Consider the following 23,258-nt stretch of genomic DNA (forward strand, 5'->3'; position numbering starts at 1 on the left):
CACGCAGCGTTTTAATTTTTTCATAAGATTTCTCACTTTTTATTATTTTCATCTTCATCATGTTACCTGAGTGGCTTTGGGGTAACTGCTGAAGATTATGGTCAGGCTACCCGCCTCTCTGGATTACTCCCTCAACGTGAATGTCCCCCTCTCCAACCCCTTTCTTGTTGATCTTTTAAATCTCCGATGTTTAGCACTGTAGCTTAGTAAGTGATTGTCGCATTGAGTATAAACACTAATAATAAAGAAATCATTTAAAAAGCACAGAATATAGGTGTTAATCTTATCTTCCAATACTTGTATTTTGAATGTACAACAAGCTGCAACAGGATAATCATGCTTAATTCAAAAATTCTTTTTTTTTTTTTTTCTAAGACGGAGTCTCGCTCTTGTTGCTCAGGCTGGAGTGCAGGGGCGTGATCTCAGCTCACTGCAACCTCTGTCTGCAGGGTTCAAGCGATTCTCGTTCCTCAGCCTCCTGAGCAGCTGGGACTATAGGCACATACCACCATGCCCGGCTAATTTTTGTATTTTTAGTAGAGACGGAGTTTCACCATGTTGGCCAGGCTGGTCTCAAACTCCTGACCTCAGGTGGTCCACCTGCCTCAGCCTCCCAAAGTGCTGGAATTACAGGTGTGAGCCACCACGCCTGGCCAAAAATTCATTTTATTTTATTTTTTTTTGCCATGGAAAAACCCTCGTTTATTTGATTAAACAAAAATAAAATAAGCTGCATAGGAACAATTTTCTCTCCCAAATGGGGTCTATGGCAGCCACAGGGGAGACACTAGGGAGGCATATTGTCCTAGAATAGTGCATTTAAAGTCCACTTCATTTGTGTAGGCTGCAGTCAGACATTTATAACTGCTGTTCCTGTCCTTCCTCTACCAACCAAACTGCTTTGACCCCAAAGCCTCCAAAACCTTCTGTAGAGACAAGTACAAGTGGTGGAGACTAAAGAGCCCCTGGAGATAAATAAACTGTCATTTCACCAGGACCACTTGTGAAATCCCCATAAGCTTTCCTTCCCCGGGATACGGCATTAGAGAAAGGATCTGGGCTTAAATGATTATCGCTGGGCTCCTGCCAAGAGAGGATATCATATTCCTGGCTTAATAAAAAAAAAAAAAGAAAATGTAAGTTGAATCTAAATGAAATATAATTCAATTCCCTTTTTATCCAAGTGATTTAGATGGGCAAAGGATAGGGACTCTGCTAAGAGCAAATTAAATGAATCCTCTGACACATCACAGTGGCTTTTAGGGCAGCATTGGGCGTGGGCTCTTGAACGGGGAGGTAAGGGCACTCCCCCAACCCCTAAGGCATATATGAGAACACACAATGGGAGAGGGAGGTGAGGTGAGGTAAAGCCTTACCCTACTGACGTTCCTGTCTGTTGTAAACAGTGAGGAGTCACAGAAGAAGGTTCTTGAGTAGGGGTCTTGGATATGACCAAAGTAGAACTTAGGAAGCTAACCTTGTCACATCTCAATAAATACTTGTTGGGCTAATGAATGAATGATTCAGAGTAATATCAAGACAGAGACCTGAATCTGGCCACTTAGCAATACGGATTTCACTAAAGCACAGTGAAAAATGATCAGAAAAATGATCTGACATCAGATCAATACCATTATTAAAGTTTTAAGTTATTTATGGCTTTCTAATAGGTTCTTCTTAATGTAACAAAAGAGTTGAACAAATGTGACACGTGGAATGTGATAAAAACACAACTTGACTTTTGTTCTTATTGGTCCTATAAAGTTTATTTTGTATGGTAATCTTTTCCTGCCTTGGATGAATACAGTTCACCCCAAGGTACTTTACAGTCTGTCCTGTGGTCATTTTAAGTCACAAACACGGCCCAATACACACATTAGAATACTGAGCCCTGGAAAAATAAAAAACCTTGAATTTTATTTAATGTTGAATTGTATCCCTTTCTTGGGCAGCCCCAGTATGAGCTGGCTGCCTGCAGTGAGAGAGGAAGGCTTGATCCTTCATTTCTCTTTTCCTGCTCCTCTTCCTCATTTGGCTTGCCCCTAGGGTTGGGACATATGGAGAGGAATCAAAAATAGTAGAAGGGAATTTTCTTACTCAGCTCTATCTGCCATAATTTGGCTTTGTGCTGAGTGTGGCTGACGTTTAAAGCTGATATTCTCTTGAGCACTCTTTTTGGGGGTGCCCCCTCTGTGGTATCTCTGGAGCTGTGTTGATGCCCCTTCTTCTGCTGACAGCTCCCTACTTTAGAGGATCTACCCCCACACACTACGAAGTCCCATTGCCCCTTCTGGGAGGTCCTCTCTGATAGAGCCTAACACAGCCTCAGCATTGCTGCTCCTCTATCCTGTCCTGCATTGGGGGAACATGCCTTGTCCTTCCACTGCAGGGGCTTGGGGTTGCAGGAATTTCCCAGAGGTAGCAGCTACTTGCTTCGGCTTCATCATCCTCAACACAACTGGCCAGCTTCTCTCTTACTCTGCACATTTTCTGGGGCAGAAATCAGCCCTCAGCTCACTGTCTTTCAAACTTCAGGTGACACGTATTAGACTCTCAGAAAGGCCGTGTTGAAGGCCCTCAAAACTTGAGGGAGGTTCAGGTGTCCCCTCACCCCTTATTTCCTCTTGAGATACAGGACTTCAGGCTTACAGCAAAAACTTTTCCAAAAAATCCTTCTCACTAGAATCTTTCTTCTTTCTTCTTACTCTCCAAAAAATCTTTTCTATTCTTGAAGAGAGAAAGAAGCCCTTGGATAAATGACCTTAAATTCTGAAACCAAACCCAAGAGTTTGTTTTGTTTTAGATTACTCTTACGGTGTTCTGTCCCATGCACACATTGGTACCTGAGAGCTACAGTGTCAGTCCCTCTGGAGAAACTGAGGTGAGAAGCGTTCTATTTTAACATTAGGTTATGTTCACTTAACAAGCCATGTAGGGCATTCAATAAAGTAGCTTCAATTCTTCTCAGTTAATATTCTTGCCCTTTTAAAGCCTGACGTCGAAAGTACTTCCAAAGTAACCAGATTGGTAAATATCATTTGGAGCCTTGACTGATTGTGGCTGTTGCCTGATCACCAGGGGTAGTTATGCGTTGTGTAGGAGCTTACACAGTTTGGCAGACGCTTTCTTTAAGAAAAAGAATGCAAAGTTAGGAATAAAAAATTGGTTGTGTAGAAAATAGAAAAAAGAAAAAAGAAATAAAAAATTAAAACAAAAACAAAGATAAAAAATTGGGTATGTAAACAACTATTTACTTGGAATGAGAAAAATCCACAAATTACAAATTTTAAAATGCTGATCCTTTTGTAGTTCATAAATGTGACGATTGGGTTCCCACATGTGAGGTGTGTGAGACGTGCTTCCTTCAAACCCTGTTACAACATCCACACATACCCTGTCTGTCATGGAAGAAAAAAAATTAAAAAAGAAGAAAATGTTGACAAATATACCACAATCATCAAAAGTCTAGGACAAATTATGTAATTCTTTTATTAATGAATTACCTTATATATACCTTTGTAATTCTTTTGAATTTTAATGTAATCAATAATTCTGAATAAATACACAAAGCTACATGAAATTAAGGTATATAGAAGGGTAAGTAAATTAGATTTTAAACATCATTGCATTAAGCTACTTACTTATCATTATTCTTATACTATGGACATGGACTTATTTTATAAATATGTGTGGTGATTTTATCATTGGAATGTTTCTTTAGGTTGTTGTGATTCATTGATGAATGCTTTTTCATTCTCTTTTGTCTAAAGCTGCTCTTTGTCTTCAGGATGCAATGTGATCCAACATGTTGGGATGTATAACATACATGACTAAACAAACGGGCACAGTCATTGTGAACCTGGCACTGGTCTGTGTCCTACAATCACAGGATTTCTGATAAATTCTATTTTGTGTGATATACCTCAAAAAATAAAAAATATTGGGTGTATAATTGCCTACACTGCTTATCATGTATATTCTCAACAGGACAGAACTTCCATTTTGACCAGGTGTCTTTGAGAATTAAATCCTCTGCTCAGACTTTTACATAACTGAAGATTGGCAGAATTTTCCACAGGCTAGCTTCTGGCTTCATACTTTTGAAAACTTTGTCTACGTGATTACCTACAGACTTCCAATGCCAAGTGCAATAGGTTACATTCAAATCACAATATCACCTCTAGCATTGCACCTGTCTGTCAGATATTGGTTGAGTAGCAAAGGAGCATTGGAAATATTGCTGGAAGCCATTCCTGCACCACAATAGCTAACAATAACTTAGATATGGAAGTGGAACACATAAAAATAACCTTCTTAACCCAAACTCTATGCCTCTTCAAGTCAGCTTCCCCTTAGCTGAATCCAATCACCCCTTGCCTCTTTAAGATCGCCCTTGGCCAGGCGCGGTGGCTCATGCCTGTAATCCCAACACTTTGGAGGGCCAAGGCAGGTGGATCACCTGAGGTCAGGAGTTCGAGAACAGCATGGCCAACATGGGGAAACCCCATTTCTACTAAAAATACACACAAAAAATTAACTGGGAGTGGTGGTGGCGCCTGTAATTCCAGCTACTTGGGAGGCTGAGGCAGGAGAATCGCTTGAACCCTGGAGGCGGTGGTTGCTGTGAGCTGAGATCATGCCACTGCACTCCAGCTTGGGTGACAGAGTGAGACTCCGTCTCCAAAACAAACAAACAAAAAGACCACCCTATAGAAGAGCAAGTGTAACAGAGGGTAAGCTGGAGAGGAAAGAGACAGAGGTCTTAACCGATTGTAGTTAACATAGCTCACAAGTTTTACAAAAGCTTATGACTATGGGAACACATTGCTTGGGCCCCAAGCATGAAAAGGGCTCATGCAAGGGAGGGGGCCTAGAAATTCATTAACATCATAGTAATTTGCCTTGCCAACCAGGAATGAGCCCTGCTTGGATGGACCACCTGTTCACAGTGTATTTACATTTACAGAACTGGCACACTGGTGTGCTTGTGGGCAAATGCAGGTTAATATGTGTTACTGTCAGAGTTTAGCAGTTGGTCAACCTCCAACAGGAGTCAGCAACTGTGTAGAATTTCCCTGAGTTTTAAATGTATGTCTTAGCCCTAAAGGCCTTTGGAAAGTTATTGGTCTTATTAGTGAGTTCATATGCCATTGAAAGATATTTGACTAGAAAATGACATTTTAGTGAACGGGTAAAGAAAAGACTTACAAAAGACCACGAAGACACTGGGAAAACTAAAGAGAGCACAGTAAGATGTCTTATCAGTTTATGATTCTCTTTTGTACACTAGTAATTTATAAGGGAACAGTCACAGTTAGGAATGATTTCAGCTACAAGTAACATAATAGTTAACTAATGGTGGCTTAAATAATAAAGATCATTAACTCTTAGAACAAAAAGTCTGAAGGTAGGTGACTGATAACTCTGCTATTTTAGGACTCTGTGTCACTATCTTTATGATTCTTAAGGTAAAAATATGGTTGTCACAGCTCTGGGAATCATTTGTGCAAAGGCAGAAAACAGGAGGCAGCTAGAGAGTGTGTGTCTATCTCCTTTCAGTAAAGAGGAGAAATCTTTCCTAAGCAATTTCCTATCAGAATTGCTCTTTAAATCTCATTGGCCAGAACTGGGCACATGGGCACCCCTAGCTGCAAGGAGGAGTTGGGAAAGTGAATATCTGGCAAAAGAGTATGAGATTTATTGATTGGCTTAGACTTGTCATGCTTTATCTTTCAGGGCTGGGCACATAGCTGTCCTGAAAAAGAATATGGATTTTATTAGTAAGGAATAAAAGGGATATGGCTATTGGGTGGCAACGAATGGCACATGCAACCAGAACCTTTGGGTTGAGTAAAACTATCTTTTTACTTAGCAATTATCAAACTAACATGAATTAAGAACATACGTGAATACAAACTATAATTTCGTTGGCAAATATTCTGTGCTAGGAACTTGGTACTAGATGTTAGATATATATTATCTGCAATTTTCCCAGCAGTCCTGCAAGATGGATATTATCCCTGTTTTCAGAAAGATTAGGTTATATCACAATTAGAGAAATAAGTAGCTCTATTCTGACTTCTATCATTAAAGTTTTGCCTTTCTTGAACTTCAAATCAATTAAATCATATAGGAGGTACTTTTTGGTTTCCAACTTCTCTTGCTCAATATTAGATTCTGGACTCATTCATGTTGTTGATGAATACCATGAATAACTTATTTTTTATTGCTGTGTACTTATTGCTTGAAAAAAATCAAAATTTATTCATTTTACTGTAGATTGACATTTGGGTTGTTCCTTGTTTAGTGAAATGACTAAAGTAACTAAGATTATTATATGTGATATGATTAGATCATAAATTATATGCTTATATAGCTATATGATTAAGGTGACTGATATATAAGTATATATCTTATTATATATTATATAACATATTATATTTACAGAACAGACCAAAATAAATCTGACAAAAAGTACTCCTTTTTGTTGGATTTGCAATTTGTTGGATTTACATACAAGAGTGAAATAAGGTATTTTTAGCTTTAGTAGATACTCTCTAAAAGATTTCCAAAGTAGTTGTACCAAGTTACACTCCCATCAGCAAATTATGAGAGATTCATTTGCCAATGGTTGGCTTTGTTATATATATTATTTGAGAAGGTAGTAAGGAATATGGTATGTGCTATGGAAAAGGAGAAGTTGGGCAAGATAAAGGGGATTGGAAGTACTGGGGGAAAGCAGAGCAGTTTGAAATTTTAAATATGTGGTCAGGATAGGCTTTTATTTATTTGTTTTTTTGACAGGGTCTTGCTCTGTTGCCCAGGCTGGAGTGCAGTGGCATGATCATGGCTCACACTGCAGCCTCAACCTCCCAGGCTCAAGCGGTCCTCCTGCCTCCCAAGTCCCAAGTAGCCAGGACTACAGTTGTGTGCCACCGTCCTCTAGAAAAAATATATTGTGTATTTTTTGTAAAGATGAGGTTTTGCCGTGTGTTGCCCAGGCTGGTCTGGAACTCCTGGGCCCAAGCTGTCTGCCGCCTTCACCTCTCAAAGTGCTGAGATTACAGGTATGAGCCACCACACCTGGCTGGCTTTTTTTTTTTTTTTTTTTTTTTGAAGGTGACAACTGAGCAAAGTCATGAAAAAGTAAGGGAAAGAGCTATGCAGATATGTGAAGAAAATATTCTAGGTAGAGGGAAAAGCCAGCACAAAGGCTATTAATAAATTGCTGGTGTGTTCCAGCAAAAGCAATTGGTCATTGTGAAAGAAACAGAGTGATCAAGGGAGAAAGCTATGGGAAATAATATGAGAGGGGAAAAGAGCCAGATCATGTAGGGCCTCCAGGACAGGGTGAGTGCTTTGGCTTTTACACTGAGTGAAATGGGGAGCTACAATAGGGGTTTGAGCAGATGAGTGACATAATCTGATTTACACTTAAAAAAATTCTGGTGGCTAGATTAAAAATAAGTGTGGGCAGGAGCAGGGAGATGAATTAGTCTATTGCAGGAGGTGACAGTGGCTTTGACCAAAGTGGTGATAGTGGACGCTCCAGGCAAATAGGGTGTCAAAAGCCGAGGTGCAGAGATGGAAAGTTCAGTTCAAGGCCAGTATCAGAACTGTGAGCAAACTTACTAACGGGGGAGGGAAAATGACAGCTGCCATTTATTGAACATTCACTATGTGGCAAGCATTGTGCTAAATTTGATACTCAGGCGGCCTCTTTTAGTCTCCATAACAACCCTGCAAAGACATTTAGAATTTAGAACCTTTCATACAGTGCCATGACTAAAACGTAGCGCACCTGGCATTCTAACCCTTCATTTCATTCTACTCTAGCGCTAAAAGCTAGAAGGGAAACTTGAGGCCACATTGTGGAGGGCCAAGAGGTTTGAACTTTTGCCTGGTTTGAACTTTTATCTTCTTAATCTTTTCCCCGCTTCCCCACATTTGAGGACAGGACACCTCCAGGAACTGCAGCTCAGCAACAGGGGTTCAGCGTGAGCGCGGCCTGGGGAAAGTCATCGCTTTTTGGGGCGTGTGGGGAGAAACGCGGTTCGCCTTGTCGTGGCTGGCGATACGCCTCTCCAGGAAGGGTGTGTCCCCCCGCTTGAGGATCCCCCCTATAGATAAAGAGGAGACTCAGCAGAGCCTTAATTAGAGATCACAGAGGATCAACAACCAGCGTCTGGAAGACGAATTGGCAGCGAGGTGCATGGATTCGATACAGAAGCTGGAGGTGGAGTCCAGCTAACAGACCACAGCAGTTCGACGGAGCCAGAGTGGGGCAACAAGGAGAGATGTCGGGGAAGGAAAGGGGATGGGACTTGGCGACTGGAGCGGCTCGAGGGCGACGGAGAGGGGGGCGTTAGGCTCTAAGGATTCTCTTACTGTGCCTCCTCTCCGTGTCCTCGGGTGGCGGCTGAGCAGCCCTCGAGCCCTCAGAGCTGCCCTGCAGCACCTTGGCCACTAGGAGGCAGGCCCGCTTCATCTGGAGCCCCGGCTGCCGCTCACTCCAGGGAGGGCGGCGCTGCTGCTTAAATTCCAAGTCAGGCCAGCCCCTGGAACGCTTAATGGGAGCTTAGATTTAGAACAGCTGATTTTCATTGAGGCGGAAATTTGGACAGTCTCCCACTTGATTGAAAACGGCTAGAAACAAGGCTTACGGTAGAGCAATGAATGCCAGAGTGCAGGCGCCGGTGCCCAGGCGGCCCGGGGAACAGGAGGGCCGGAGGAGGAAACAGCTGCCTACAAAACACCAGCAGCGCCCTTAATTAACACCAGTGCTGACCAGGGGGATTGTGCTTCCGGAAATTCCCAACGTCCTTTCCCTTCTTGCCCAGGGCCATTCCATTATACAGTTTCTTACGTTTTTCCCAGTCCCAGGTCTGAAATGGAAAGAGATGTTACCCTAGATGCCTCGACAGAGCGGGGCCGCAGAGACCTCGCCCAGCCCGATAGCAGTGGAGCAGGTGTGTGTGCTTGTGCATGTGCATGTGTGCATGCTGTGAGGGTGTGGTGTGTGTAACATGCTCCCATGTGTCTGTATGCCTGCTCTGCAGGGGGAATGTTAATGTTTCATTGTTGTTTGGCTTCAGCCCAAAAGAGAAACAAATAATGAGGTGAACGGAAATGAGCTGGAGTCTGCTTTCACCGCTAATTAGCCCCTGCCGATTTTGATGAAGAAGACATACAATAGACACAAGCGAGCAACGGTTGAGAAACTCGGGGACCTAGGCTGGGGAAAGGGCGTTGGGTGGGGGGTGTGTGGACAGGGCTAGGAAGGGAATCTCAAAAGCCCGGGTACCTGGATCAGGGCAACAGGCCATTCCCACCCTTAGATGAAAACCTGCGCATTATTCCATCTTGGCTGGCATCTCTTAGGGGCTGGCCTTCATCTTACTAAAGGCCATTTCACTTTTTGAAGGGTTGACAGTTGCCTTCTTCACCTTCCCCTGGGCAGTTCTTTGTTCTCTTTGTCGGGCTGGCCCCTGTCCATATTTCTCAGAGCCGTGGTCACAGCCCTCTTATTCACCAGCTGTTCAGACAAATCCAGCCTTGACCTGGCTCTGCACTTCAGCATGTTGCCTGCTGCTCCTTAGACTGTTCTCTTGCTACCTGTGAAAGGTCAGATGCAGAATGGTGAAGGCAGAAACAGACTGTTTGATGACAAGGTGAGGAAGAGCTGCTGCTTAATATACCTGTGTGTCTATTGATGTGCCAGTGAGCGGGAAAGGTGGTGGTAGAAAGTCATGTTAGAGACCTCTGTGGCAGACCCTTCACTTATCAGAAATGCCAGGAGTCCCTGTCTGTGGGGCCCTCACAGGCCCAACTCATATGGGCTCCAGAGACACCAGTTCAGCTCGAGAATGTGTCCCCCAAGTTGCTAAAGTATGTGTCCTACCCTCAGAGAACCTGGTCTCTCCAGGGCTCTCGTAGCCCCTTGTGAATATATGCCTAGGAGTGCATGCTCCTTGAGCATGAATATGAGAATTATAAAAAATATTCTTCACCCAGAGCAACTTCTCCTCAGACTTGTATTCTCGAATGTGTGTGCGAGAGAGGCAACTTCATTTCTTTCACATCCTAATAAATATAGAGAATAGTCATTTCTTAGAAATTGTTGTTCACAACACTTCTGGGTTGTTGCTAGTCTTTATTGCCTTTCTTTTTGCTTGCCCCTTTAGGGCACAACTGTCCCAGTCCAGGTTTTCTTTCTAATGCTGCTCTTCTTTTTTGTTTGTTTGTTTGTTTGAGATGGACTCTCACTCTGTTGCCTAGGCTGGAGTGTAGTGGTGCAATCTCATCTCACTGCAACCTCTGCCTCCTGGGTTCAAGCAATTCTCCTGCCTCAGCCTCCCAAGCAGCTGGGATTACAGGCGCATACCACCACACCCAGCTAATTTTTGAATTATTAGTAGAGATGGGGTTTCACGATGTTGGCCAGGCTGGTCTCGAACTCCTGATCTCAAGTGATCTCTACCCGCCTCAGCCTCCTAAAAGTGCTGGGATTACAGGCACGAGCCACCATGCCCAGCATGCTCTTCCTTTATAATTTGGTAGATCGGGCCATGGTGGGAGTTCTCAAACTTTAATAATAATTTAAAAAGTCTCTCAAGGAGTTTGTTTTAAATGCAGATTTCTCAGGTCCTGCCCAAATCTATGGAATCAGAATTTCTGGAGCAGTCCATGGGAATCAGCATTTTACCAATCCCTCTGCTACCTCCTCCTCCTCCTCTAAGATCCGAAGTCAGATGCTTCACAGAACACATATCATAAAACGTGGTGCTGACAGAGGCCTTGGGCCCTTGTCTTGCTCGCTCAGGGTGCTATAACAAAACATTGTAAACTGGATGACTTATAAACGACAGCAATTTAATTCTCACAGTTCTGGAGGCTTGAAGTCCAAGATCAGATTTGGTTTCTGGTGAGTGCTCACTTCCTGTTTCCTAGAACAGTCCTTTTCCCCTGCGTCCTCACTAAGTGAAAAGGGCAGATGAGCTCTCTTGGGCTCTTTTATAAGGGCGCTGTTCTCACTCATGAGCCCTCCACTTCATGATCGAATCCCCTCCCAAAGGTCCCACCTCTTAATACCATCACCTTGGGGTTTAGATCTCAACATACGAGTTTTGGAGAGACACAAACATTCAAACGACAGCAGTCCTTTTCTTTTTCTTAATTTTGAGAGTTATTTATATATTTTAGACTCAAGACCTTTCTTAGATTGTAATTGCTAAATATTTTCTTCCTGTCTGTAATTTGTCTTTTGATCCTTCGTCCAAGGTCTTTCACAGAACAGAAGTTTTTAATTTTGATGAGATCCAATTTATAAATTTGTCTTCTTATGGCTCATGCTTTTGGTGTCAAGTCTGAGAACTTTGCTTAGTCCTACACCCCAAAGATTTTTCTCTTATATAGTTGTCTGTTTACATTTTAGTCAATGATCCATTTTGAGTAATTTTGGTATTGGTTTAGGTCCAATTGCTCTGGCACCATTTATTGAAAAGGCTGTTTCTCCTCTATTGCATTGCTTTTACTTCTTTGTCCAAAATTAATAGGAATTCTGAGTGGGTCTATATCTGTATTCTCTATTCTGTTCCACTGATTGATTGCTTTGCCTATTCCCTCCACCAGTACCATACTGTTTGGATACTGCAGTTATATATTGGGCCTTAACATTGGGAAGTGTGATTCTTCCCACTTTATTCTTGTTTTTAAAGATTTTTGTTTTGTTTTGTTTTTTGTTTTTGTTTTTTGGTTTTTGCAATTCTTGGATCTTTCTCTTTCCATATAAATTTTAGAGTAAGTTTGTCTATGTCTACAAAAAACTTATTTAAATTTTGATAGTAATTGCATTAACATGATCTAGTTACAGAGAAGAAACTGTGTGGAAAAGTTGGGCAGCCGTAGTTGCTGTATAATTTGTTAATAAACTTTGATCCTTCTAGAATCCTAGAACCAGAGAGGACTCAACACTTTAAACTGGCTCCAGGGAACATTGTAGGTTCTTGGGGGTTCATACACTGTCTTTAGGAAAACGGAGCTGTCTTAAGAGAAGTAAGTTGTACGTACTTCTCTGAGAACCGAATGTTCTCTCTTATGGCTGTGAGAACCAAATGTTTACTTAAGTAAAATTGATCTTCATTTCTACTTCAACAGGGAAGGAAGAGCTGAAGGACCCTGGGGATGATTGAACATAGCCTCTCACCAGCACGCTCAGGAATTGTCCTGAGGGCAGCAGGAGGAGTGGTAATCCTGCAAGAGAAGGTGGCTTTGTTGAAAGCCTTTCAATTCAGCTTTATTACTCGCCAGTCTCCTTCCTTGTGTTCTGGCCATATTTCTTATCCATTAGGCAGCCAGCTCTTAACATGAGATCCTCCTGGTTTTGCATTCTTTTCTGCAGTGCCGACACTTCCTTCTAGTTACACCCTTTGGCGCTCTAATCTGTGGTCTTAGTGTTAGTCAATGATGAAGATATTTGGCACATTAACTCTTATTTCAGTTAACACCAGATGAAGTGAACTCAATTCCTCTTCTCACACAAAAGTTGGCCCCAAACTAGTTCAAAAATATCTTTGAATTCTTTCTTGGCTAGTGTCGGTTATTTGTGTGCCTTTAGTGATCTGATTAATATTGGCTTTTGTGATGGTTGTCACATCAAGATAGCTGCAAGCATTGTTAAAGAGATATTTGATAAGTGGGACTACTTACCTGGAATTCACCCCCAGACCACCGAAATCTTAACTAAAGATGACAGTTTTGTGTATCCTTTAAGGAGTTCTTTAACTCTGAATTCTATAGAGAAAATAAAAAGATTTGTTGAAAATGACTGACCCCATGTGGGTTGAGAACTATATCCAGTTAACTAAACTGTAAACAGTTAACTGAATCTGTTAACAGTTAAGTATGTTATCTATAAAATAAGCTTCAAGTAGCACTGTGTTGTAACTTCTTGGTGCCTCTATATTAAGAGTTAAACCCTTAGATCTGGCTAAGGAAATGACTTTATCCTAGCTCAAAGGAGACCTTTTCCTCAACTCTTCCTCCATCATTTGTATTCTCTGTTGTTTACTCATCATCTCATATGTCCCCTGTCATGTTACATTGGAATCATTTCTTCTAGATGCACACTGCAGCTGATGTGGTCATTGGGTCTATTGCAGCCCCCACCAAGTGTTCACTTCTGGTGAGAGGCATATCCAGGGCCTGAGTGCTGGAACCCAAAGATGACAAGGGTGGAGCATTGATGAGTTAACCTCGCAGCTGGAGGGTCTGTGCTGCATAATCTCCCCATGGGCCATGAGAGCACATGCTTGAGAATTACATAAGCCTGTAGCAGGGCAGGGCTCAGGGCTATGGAATTGATAACTCCAGTGGGACTAAGGCATCCACCATCTGTTCTTTGTTATGTTCATGCCCATCACCAAAGTAAAAATCACAGTCATCCTTCTCTCCACCATTTCTGTCTCAATCAATCACTTCCTCCAAGGCTGACCAAATTATCTTCTTCAACTTGCCAGAGGAAGAGGGAATGTCTTTTGGTAATGCACAGAGGAGCCCTTGGTTTTCCAGTTACACTCCTGCTAATTGCAGAGATTTCTCAGTTCTTGGTAGTCATGGAGGCTTGCATATTTAAGCGCTTGCCATCTGCAAAAACTGGCCCCAGTTGCTATCTGGAGCTGACATCTCCCACTGAAATCTGCATGAACTTTGTCCCGTAGGCTGCAGGGACCTGAGTAGTTTTCAAGTCCCTGGCTTTTGATAGGAAGCAAAAAGCTTCTAGATTGAGTACAGCCTGAAAAAGGAAGAGAAATCATGATACTTCCTGTGTTGCAATAACAAACACCCGTCCTAACTGCTGCTAGATAGGGGGTTGGCAGTTTAACCTCTTCCTGCTCACTAGGGAAGTGGGGCAGGGCGAGTGGGAGTGGGGAGCTCCCCTTTCATGCAGGCTCCATCCACAGAACACTTCCTACAAACCCCTTCCTGCCTTTGTAATCCTAGTGGTGCAAAGCTGCCTGTCTGCTCTGTGCAGAGCCCTGTCTGTGCTCTGCCTCGCCTGTGCCCTCTCTAATTGGCCTCTTCCTTACAAAATCCAGCTGCCGGTTGAGGCTTCTCTCCCTGTATTTACAGCCATCTAATCAACTGGTAATTTACTTTCAATCAGTGCCAGATTGTGTTCCTCAGATTCATATCTCCTTTTTCATTTAGTGAGGAAATGATTGCCTTTCCTCTTTACCATTTGTTTTAAATATTAGCTGCCATGTTGTGCCGAGCAATGGTCTCTTAAATACGAAGGTATAACCTGGCAGTTCAATACAGCATTTGTCCAAAGCTGTCTAAACACTTACAGTGTGCTCGAGGCAAGTCCGCATGCCTGGGACTGGGGTAGCGTCTGTCATGCTGTCTTATGCCCAGAGACTTAAGTTCTTCAGTTGTCAGTGTCAAATCTTGATTTCTAGAGGCTCCTTGTTATTTAATTCCAGCCAGGAACTGATTTCCTTGCAGGCTTCTGTGAGGCCATCCTGAATGGCTGCAGTGGGGTGAGGACGGTCTGGGGCTGTGCTATGAGGCTTTGACCCTGAAGTTTCACCTGTTAAGGTCTGAAAAACTGCAGGCCAAGAACATTAACAGGTTGTTTCTGTGGCTTGTGGGGCAGCTTGAGTGGCACAGAAGAGAAGCTGGGGAGATGGAGAGAGAGCAGCAAGGGGAGAGTCAGAGATGAAATGAGTGACCAGTGGGTCAGCTGAGGCTCACCCGCCCAGACCCTGCTCTTAGGCACATCTTGAATGTGTCCCTGGACATGCTCTTACATGTAAATGATGTTAGTAAGTCTCATCCTTTCTGCTGAGAAGCACTTTCCTAGTAGGACAGGATTGGGACTGAGGAACTTTCAACCCCAGCCCGCTTTCTAGCTATTTGCTCTTATTAAAAATCTGCCTGCTGGCCAGGCACAGTGACTCAAGCCTGTAATCCTAGCACTTTAGGAGGCTGAGGTGGGCAGATCACTTGAGCCCAGGAGTTTGAGACCAGCCTGGGCAACATGGCAAAACCATATCTCTACAAAAAAATAGAAAAATTAGCTGGGTGTGATAGTGCACGCCTGTGGTCCTAGCTACTCAGGAGGCTGAGGTGGGAGGATCACCTGAGCCCAGGGGGGTTGAGGCTGCAGTGAGCCATGATGGTGCCACTGCACTCCAGCCTGGGTGACAGTGTGAGACCCTGTCTTAAAAAAAAAACAAAACTTCCTCTGGAAAGCCTGAGGATTCCTCCCTTCTCCCAACTTCCCATACTTCTTTTATTTGTTTGGCTCATTTTCAAGAGCATTCTAGAATTTCTCTAAAGGAGGGGCTTAGTGGTGGCCATCTATTTGAAGCCCTAAGGTGGGTAGAACGATGCTAGAGAACATGTTTCAAAGCTGCCTGGCAGAGCAGTTGCGCTCCTTTCCTTCGCAGGAGAGGTAGGATGAGGGCACAGCTCCTGGAAGCAGCCTGCCTGCGTTCAAGGGCTAGGTGCCTCACTCAGCTTAGTGATCCCAGACAAGGTTCTTAGCCTCCATGTATCCCAGTCTCTCTTTCTATGGACTTAGGATAGTAATATCAGGATTCTTGCGATGATTAAATAAAATAATGACTGTTAAGTTATCTTACGATAACTGTGTTTGGTACATGAATATCGAATAAACGTTAGCTTTTACTATTAGATTGCTGGGGATGGGGTGTGGGGAATAACAGAAATCACAGGGAAGGTTCCAGCTCCTCCAGAGCACTCCTCGTGGTGCCTTTGCTAAACACTCTTCACTGTTTTCCGTCTCAGTTGAAACAGAAGTTTCTCCACAAGGCGTTCCTCTCTACCTCCCCGCCTTCAGACCCTGAGTCAGGCATCTGTCTCTATGCTTCCCAGAACGCTGTGCTCACAGACACTCACCCTTTTCACCTCAGTTTAACTTGACCTCTGTAAAGAACCTGTTTCCAAATAAACTCATATTTGGAGGTACTGGGGATCCAACATATCTTTTTGAGGGACTACAATGTAACCATAACACTGACCAAGCAGAATAACTGGTTGAGGAGGAATAGAAGTGGAATGGATTGTCATCTGAGAGTTTGAAATGGCTAAGGATATCTGGACTTCTGACATGCCCTCAAAACTCTCATGGGAACATTTGGATATTTCAGATAAAGAGAAAGAAAAACTCACAGGTATAATCTAAAGACCTGATCTAAAGACTCATTAATGAGAGATAGATGACTTACTTACAGAAATAAAATTCTGATAACACAAGTCAAAGTGATTCTGAACAAAGGGAGTGTCTGGCTGCCAAGAGAGCTCTTTGGTGAGTTCTTAAAGGGTCATGAAGAACTGTAGGAAGGAGGAGTGCATAATCAAGACAGAATATAACCTGCAAAAAGAAGCAGAGTGTGAAATACATTTTATAAAAATTCTAAGGGCAATAAAATGGGCTTTGTTAGACATATATAGAGCAAAGAGAACAATGTGGAGCAGGCACCACATGGGGCAGAAGATTTATGTCAGCAGATGACTATGGGCAGCAGCTGTCGATTTTGTTCGGAATTCTTCAATAGAATAATTTCCAAATTGTAAAGGCAGATCAAAGATGGGCAAAGATGAAAAGAAGTCAAATATAGATGAGGTAATACAAAGAAATCACTAGCTGTCTTAAATGAGCTCAAATATATATACTAGACTAGGGTTCGGCAATTTTTTTCTATGAAAGTGATATTTTAGGCTTTGCAGGCCATATGGTCTTGGTTGAAACTACTCAACTCTGCTGTTATAGTCTGAGGGCAGCCATCGACAGTTTGGAAATAGGCGTGGCTGTGTTCCAATAAAACTTTATTTACAAAAATAGGCTGCTAGCCAGATTTGCGCTGGGCTGCAGTTTGCTGATCCCTGCACTAAAGAAATGACAACCCAGACAACTGAGAGAACTTGCTGTTGCAACACAGAACCACTGTCAGTAATCTCTGAAAAATGCTGCAAGAAAGAGGAAATGCTCAGAATCTGGAGAAGGGCAAAGAACAAAAAGATTCTAAAATCTGTAGTTCACATGGTTTATCACAGGTTTCTGACACATTTCCAGAACAAATGATTAGATAATCCTATATAACAAATGTGAACACCTACTTTGCACTATTTTAAGTTCCTAATGGTAAACACAACAGAAGTGGCCTTTGTACTCAAGGAATTTTTAGTGTCAAAAGAAAAAAATGATTTGTAAGAAGTGATTACAGTGGCATTGAATGCTTTGAAAGGGGTTGGAGCAATGAAGATTTAAGCAAGGGGATCTAACTTAGTTTTGGGGAATCAGAGGAGGCCTCTCTGAAAAAACTGAGATCTAAAGCATGAAATTAGCCTGGAAAAGGGGACAGGGTAGAAAAGCATTCTAAACAGAGGGAAGAGCCTCTGCAAAAGCATCCGAGAGAATCCTCAAGACACAGAAGTAAACCAAAAGGGGTCCCTGTGGCTAGAGGACAGAGGAGAATGGGACAGGACAAACCTGAGTGGCAGGACAAAACTGAGTAGCAGGCAAGAAGTTCAGGACTATGAACTTTGTCATTTCTCTAACACACCAGTCTAGCAACACTAGCAAAAGTAAAAATAGGTGACTTTGACGAACTTTGTTGTAGTGAGCTCACACTGGCTCCAATAACCACAGTTCCCTTTTCAAATGCTCAGGAACCAGCCTCTTAGCTCTTCTCCCTGCTTCTAGTCTTAGTTCCCTCCAACCACTCCCCACCCAGATGCATCTTTAAAATGCAAATCTGATCATATCATGCCTATGCTTATAAACCTTTAGTGGATTACCATGGTTCTTGGGACTTCATGCATTTAGATTTTAGCAAGGCATTTAACTAAAATATTTTTTTAAATTGATAAATTCAAACTAGGCTGGGCGCAGTGGTTCACACCTGTAGTCCCAGCACTTTGGGAGGCCGAGGCGGGTGCATCATCTGAGGTCAGGAGTTTGAGACCAGCCTGGCCAATATGGTGAAACCCCGTCTCTACTAAAAAAAAAAAAAAAGCTGGGCTTGGTGGCGGGCGCTTGTAATCCCAGCTACTTGGGAGGCTGAGGCAGGAGAATCATCACTTGAACCTGGGAGGCAGAGGTTGCAGTGAGCCGAGATCATGCCATTGCACTCCAGCCTGGGCGACAAGAGCGAAACTCCATCTCAAAAAAAAAAAAAAAAAAAAAAAAAACCAACCAAACTATATGTATACATACACACACACACACACACACACACACACACACACACACACACACACATATACATATACACACACATACACATATGGTGTATAACATGATGTTTTGATATGTATTCATTGTGGAATAGCTACATCAAGCTAATTTGACATATTCAACATTTACCTAAATCTTTAATGATGTTTTTGGGTGGAAATGAATTTGTTGCTGATACAAATTTGAATTAATAGAATATAGTCAAATGTCTTTAATGTATTGCCACAGGCTCATGTAAGCTCCACCTACAGTTATGTCTAGAACATATGGCGTTCAAGGTCTCTGCATCGGGGAATAGAGGAATAGAAGAATCAGATTGCCTCTTAAATGCCTTGGCCCAGAAGTGACATCACCTTTACTCACTGTCCATTGGCTGGAGGAAGTCACATGGCTCCAACCCAATTGCAATAGCGTCTGGGTAAAGTAAGGGAGTACATTGCATATTTGGCAAGAATTGTCTTTGCCACAGTGTGCTTATTGAATCTATGTATATCATAAAACATGGATGGTTAGTTAATATGTTTGATAGAGTTAAAATTCAAAAATATCTCAACCAGGTGGAAAGATACACTAAATTAACAAAGAGATATTTAGGAAGATTAAATATAAAGTCCTACACTTTGGTTAAATTAAAAATGAACTATTTTAGTACAAGGTGGAAAATATCTTGCTTGACACATTTCAAGTAAAAGAAAACCACACAAAACAAATGGTTTTAGTTAACCACATGCTCGGTATGAATCACCAGGGCCTGCCAAAGAAATCTAAAGTAATCATAGCAGCATTAATGGATGTATGAAGTTTAGAATCAAATCGATAACAATCCCCTTGTTCTCTTAGTTGGCTAGACCATATCTGCTGGTGGGTTCAACAAAAGGGGCTCCATTTAAAGAAGAAGACTGAGAAGCTGGAATGAATCCAGAGGAAAGTGAGTAGGATCCTGAGGTTTGTTGAAAGATATGGGGAAAACACTAGACTTCAGATGAAGAGATTCAGGTTTAAGTTTTGAAATTGCCACTCCCAGATGACATTGGGCAAAATCTACTCCCCACCTCTACCCAAAGCTGCATTTCGTCTCTCTAAACCTTATCTTCCTCCCGGGCAAAGAGGGAGATCTGTACTTGAATTTCTGAGGCCCTTTCCAACCTGAAAGTTTGGAAGCTACAAAATTGCATCATCTGAGAACAGTTGAAGGAATCAGGGGAGATGTAGCCTAGAGCAGGAAATATTGAACAGGAACATAGGATCTGCTTTAATTACTTGAAAGGTCTTCATGAGAAAAAGAAATTTAGATTTGCTCTGCATGTCATGCAAGAACAGATCTATGGCCCGAGGGAAGAGGGTGTGGAGAATATTCTGATTGTCAGCACTTCCAAATGATGGAATGGGCTAGCGTGTGAGAGAGGGATCATTTAGCAGAAGCAAGATAGAAGTTCTCTTCTAGACTCTCCAAAAGTACCTGGCACAATTATATAAATCTGTGTGAGAACTATATAAAAAATTTATCATGAGAGCCTGCAGAAATCCCTCCAAATGTGCTCACCTCCAATCCACTTAGTCCATATTTGTCACCCATCAGCATCTTGGGTATCTTCTTGTTCTGGCTCTGTATACTTGATGCCCTTCTTCCAACTTGATGCTGAGATTGACAAGCTTATTTGGTGTTCTCCTTCTAGGTTGTGACCTTCACCCCCCTCTTTAAGACGTAAATTTTTCTGTCTGCTATTTGGCCCTTCAGACTGCAACTTTGGGCAATAGATGTCACAGTCGATGGCCTTCCCTAGCCAACAGAACAGTGTGCATTAAAACTGACTCCTCTGATATTTTTATGTGATATGGGAGGGGTATAGGACATTAGACTCCCTGTCAGGGCCACATAGAATAATCCTACCTTGGGTGGGAAGTTGGACTTGATGACCACTGAAGTCCTCTGCCACTCTCAGATTCTATGACTTTAAGATTTATATTTACCACTGTTCACAGAAATAGAAAGTTTCAATGATTCTTTATCAGTGGTGATGCTCTTCCCAGAATGCCACCATTTAATAAGTGTCATATATGTATACATACTTCTGCTCCTGGACTTTGCAACTGACCTACTTTTAAAGCTCTTGGAGCAGCTCATGGAGATGAACTAATGCTTCTTAGTTTATTTGTTTCTGGTGTCCTGAATGACCAAAGGGAGCTCACGAAGTACAGCTGGCTAGAGAACAAGGGAAAGCAGCATCAGTCGTGGAGCGGTGCTGATGATCCATGTGTTCAAACCATGGCTTTGGACTCTTTGGCTCTTGAGTTACCAAGAATCCAAGGCTGTTTGAAGAATGGCAAGGAGGAAAATCTGGCCATAGCTGTGTTGACCCCTAGAATGGTTAGATTCCAATGGAAAACAACAGAATATTAAGACCCTGGTTCCACAGGTATCTTGTACAATGGCTCTTCCTCTTCACAGTGATCTTATTAAAAACCCTGACTCTGATCATCACTCCACTAACACTCTCCAACTGTACTTATGATAATATCCAAACTCCATATCATGGCCTTAATGGTCTGATTCTTGTGTCTCTCTCCAGCTGTATTTAATATACTTATTCTAATATTTACTTCTTGAGGGCAGAAACCTTTTCTTATGTCCTGCTGCACCTGCAATATTGAGACCAGCACTTGGCACAAACCTCAATACCTGTTGGTTAAATAAATGAAACCAGGCTGGGCGCAGTGACTCATGCCTGTAATCCCAGCATTTTGGGAGGCTGAGGCGGGTGGATCACTTGAGGCCAGGAGTTTGAGACCAGCCTTGCCATCGTGGTGAAACCCTTTCTTTACTAAAATACAAAAAATTAGCCAGGTGTGGTGGCATGCGCTTGTAATCTCAGCTACTCAGGAGGCTGAGGCAGGAGAATCACTTTAACCCAGGAAGCAGAGGTTGCAGTAAGCCAAGATTGCGCCACTAAACTCTAGCCTGGGTGACAGAGCGAGACTCTATCTCAAAATAAATAAATAAATAAATAAATAAATAAATAATAATTTAAAAAATGAAACCAGTCTTGACTTCCAAAGGACTTTACTAAGTTCGTATAATGGAACCTCTCATCGCTATATTCTTAAGAAGAAACCCTTTTTTGAACTCCCACCCCTGTATTTCCATGACGCTTCAGGGATAAAAAGCACTCGTTTGATTACTGAGAGGATAGCCGGAGAAGTGAAGAATAATGTGATGTCCGGTTCAAACTCCTTGGGGGAATTCGGTTGTGAAAATGGAATTACCGAAGTTGGATTCCGCCCAGGATGCCAAGCTTAAGTTATTGGGTAAGTGCACATTAGAAAAATGAATTTTGGCAGCTGCCAAAATATTCTCTTTATGTGAAAGTAAGTGACCTTGGATTTAGTTTCTGTTAATGGCTGGCTTTTTCTGGCAGAGGCAAGAGACGGATACTTTGAAGGAGCCATGGTTTTCCAATGACAGCAGCAGTACCAGGAAACTTGCGGGTTGTTACAGTGCATCCATTTCTCAGCATCCATTATAGTTAGGAATGTGATGAACCAAATGTACTTTTTATTTTGCCAGTGTTTGGACTCTTCATTTAGAGAATAACCCATGATTGTAGCTTACTATATTCCAAGATTCATAAGCTTTGGCACCTGAATCAGATACCTATGGAGGAAAAAGAAGCAATTTATTCATTCCTTTCTTTTTTTTTTCCTCTCCCATTTAACTGTCCCAAATGTCAGTGAATGAGTCAAATCTTCAATATTTTTCCACAGGGGCTGACTTCGGAGAAGCCAGTACAGTCCATCATACTGTTTTCTCAACTAGTTCATCGTGACATTCTGAGATTTTGAAAGGACATCTTTTCCGTGTCAAGCCGTCCTAGGGTGGCTAATATGCCTTTGCTCATTTTTGACAAGACAGAGGGAGGACAGGGTGATAACACAGCAGGATAAAAGGGAGAGAGTGGCTGGATGCTGGCTGTTTATGCGTGGATGTTGAGAGTGGAAAATGCAGATGGAACTGAGGGTAAGATGCCAGGGAGTTGCAAGAGGGCTCCTTCTCTGAATAACCTCATATTCCAGCAAACTCATAAAATTGGAAAATAGTTTTAAACAGTGGTAGCCTTCTTTGAGGCATTTATATTCCCTGTTAATAAGGTCACAAATAATCACCTTTATTATGAATCCAAATAAAGTATATGATGCTGCTCATGGTAGGATTGGGAGAGAACCACCCCAAAATACCTCCCCGACTAGCCTAGTAAGGTGCCTACAGGTTCTACCCATACTCTTTCTTTGAGTAAAAGCACTAGCTTTCAAATATCCTGAGAAAATGCTGGTGTTTTAACTGGGAGAAGAAGATCAATTGACAGGGACAGGGTTGGTTTATTTAGCTGTCTGCTAAGAGTGCAAGAGATTTGCGATGGACTGAATGTTTATGTCTCTCCCAAATTCATGTATTGAAATCCTAATCCCGAGGTGGAGTATTAGGAGGTGGGGCCAACAGCAACAGCAAGTGCTCTCACAGTGGAGAGCTCTGGGAAGGCAAAAACATCCACGTGTTTGGAGGACCCAGCAAATGAGCCAGCAGATTCATGCCAACATAGACATGTGAGAGCTACTTAATGGCTGTGGCTTCACTACTTCCCTCCAACTTTCACACAATATCTCCTGTGGTCCACGCTAATGGGAAACACGCAGCAAAGGGAATTCTGGGAAATGCAGTTCAGCCTCATCAAGTTGACACCCATCAAGCCACCATACCAGGTCAGTTGATTCCAGGATGTGTGGCCTTTCCATGACAACACATTGTCCTTCCTCAAATGGCTCTGTCCATTGCTTGTTCAATCTTTACACCCAAGAAAGGCATTCTTCCTAGGTCAGCTCAGTTTAAGTATTGATACCACAGGCCTGGAACAGGGCAAGGCACGGTGGAGAAGGATCAGGAGGTGAGCATCATCCTGAAGAGACCCCACAACAATTAAACTGCAGTTGGAAAGGAAAA

General features: G+C 42.5%; 1 non-coding gene across 1 annotated transcript; it reads left to right on the forward strand.

Moving 5' to 3' along the window:
• The first annotated feature begins 3,297 nt into the window (after window positions 1-3,297).
• Window positions 3,298-3,404, forward strand: LOC116470102 (small nucleolar RNA U13). Its single transcript, XR_004248531.1, has one exon. It is a non-coding gene; the product is annotated as a small nucleolar RNA U13 (small nucleolar RNA).
• The last annotated feature ends 19,854 nt before the right edge of the window (window positions 3,405-23,258 follow it).

Source organism: Hylobates moloch, unplaced genomic scaffold (assembly GCF_009828535.3).
Source record: "Hylobates moloch isolate HMO894 unplaced genomic scaffold, HMol_V3 SCAFFOLD_5, whole genome shotgun sequence".
Lineage (NCBI taxonomy): Eukaryota > Metazoa > Chordata > Mammalia > Primates > Hylobatidae > Hylobates > Hylobates moloch.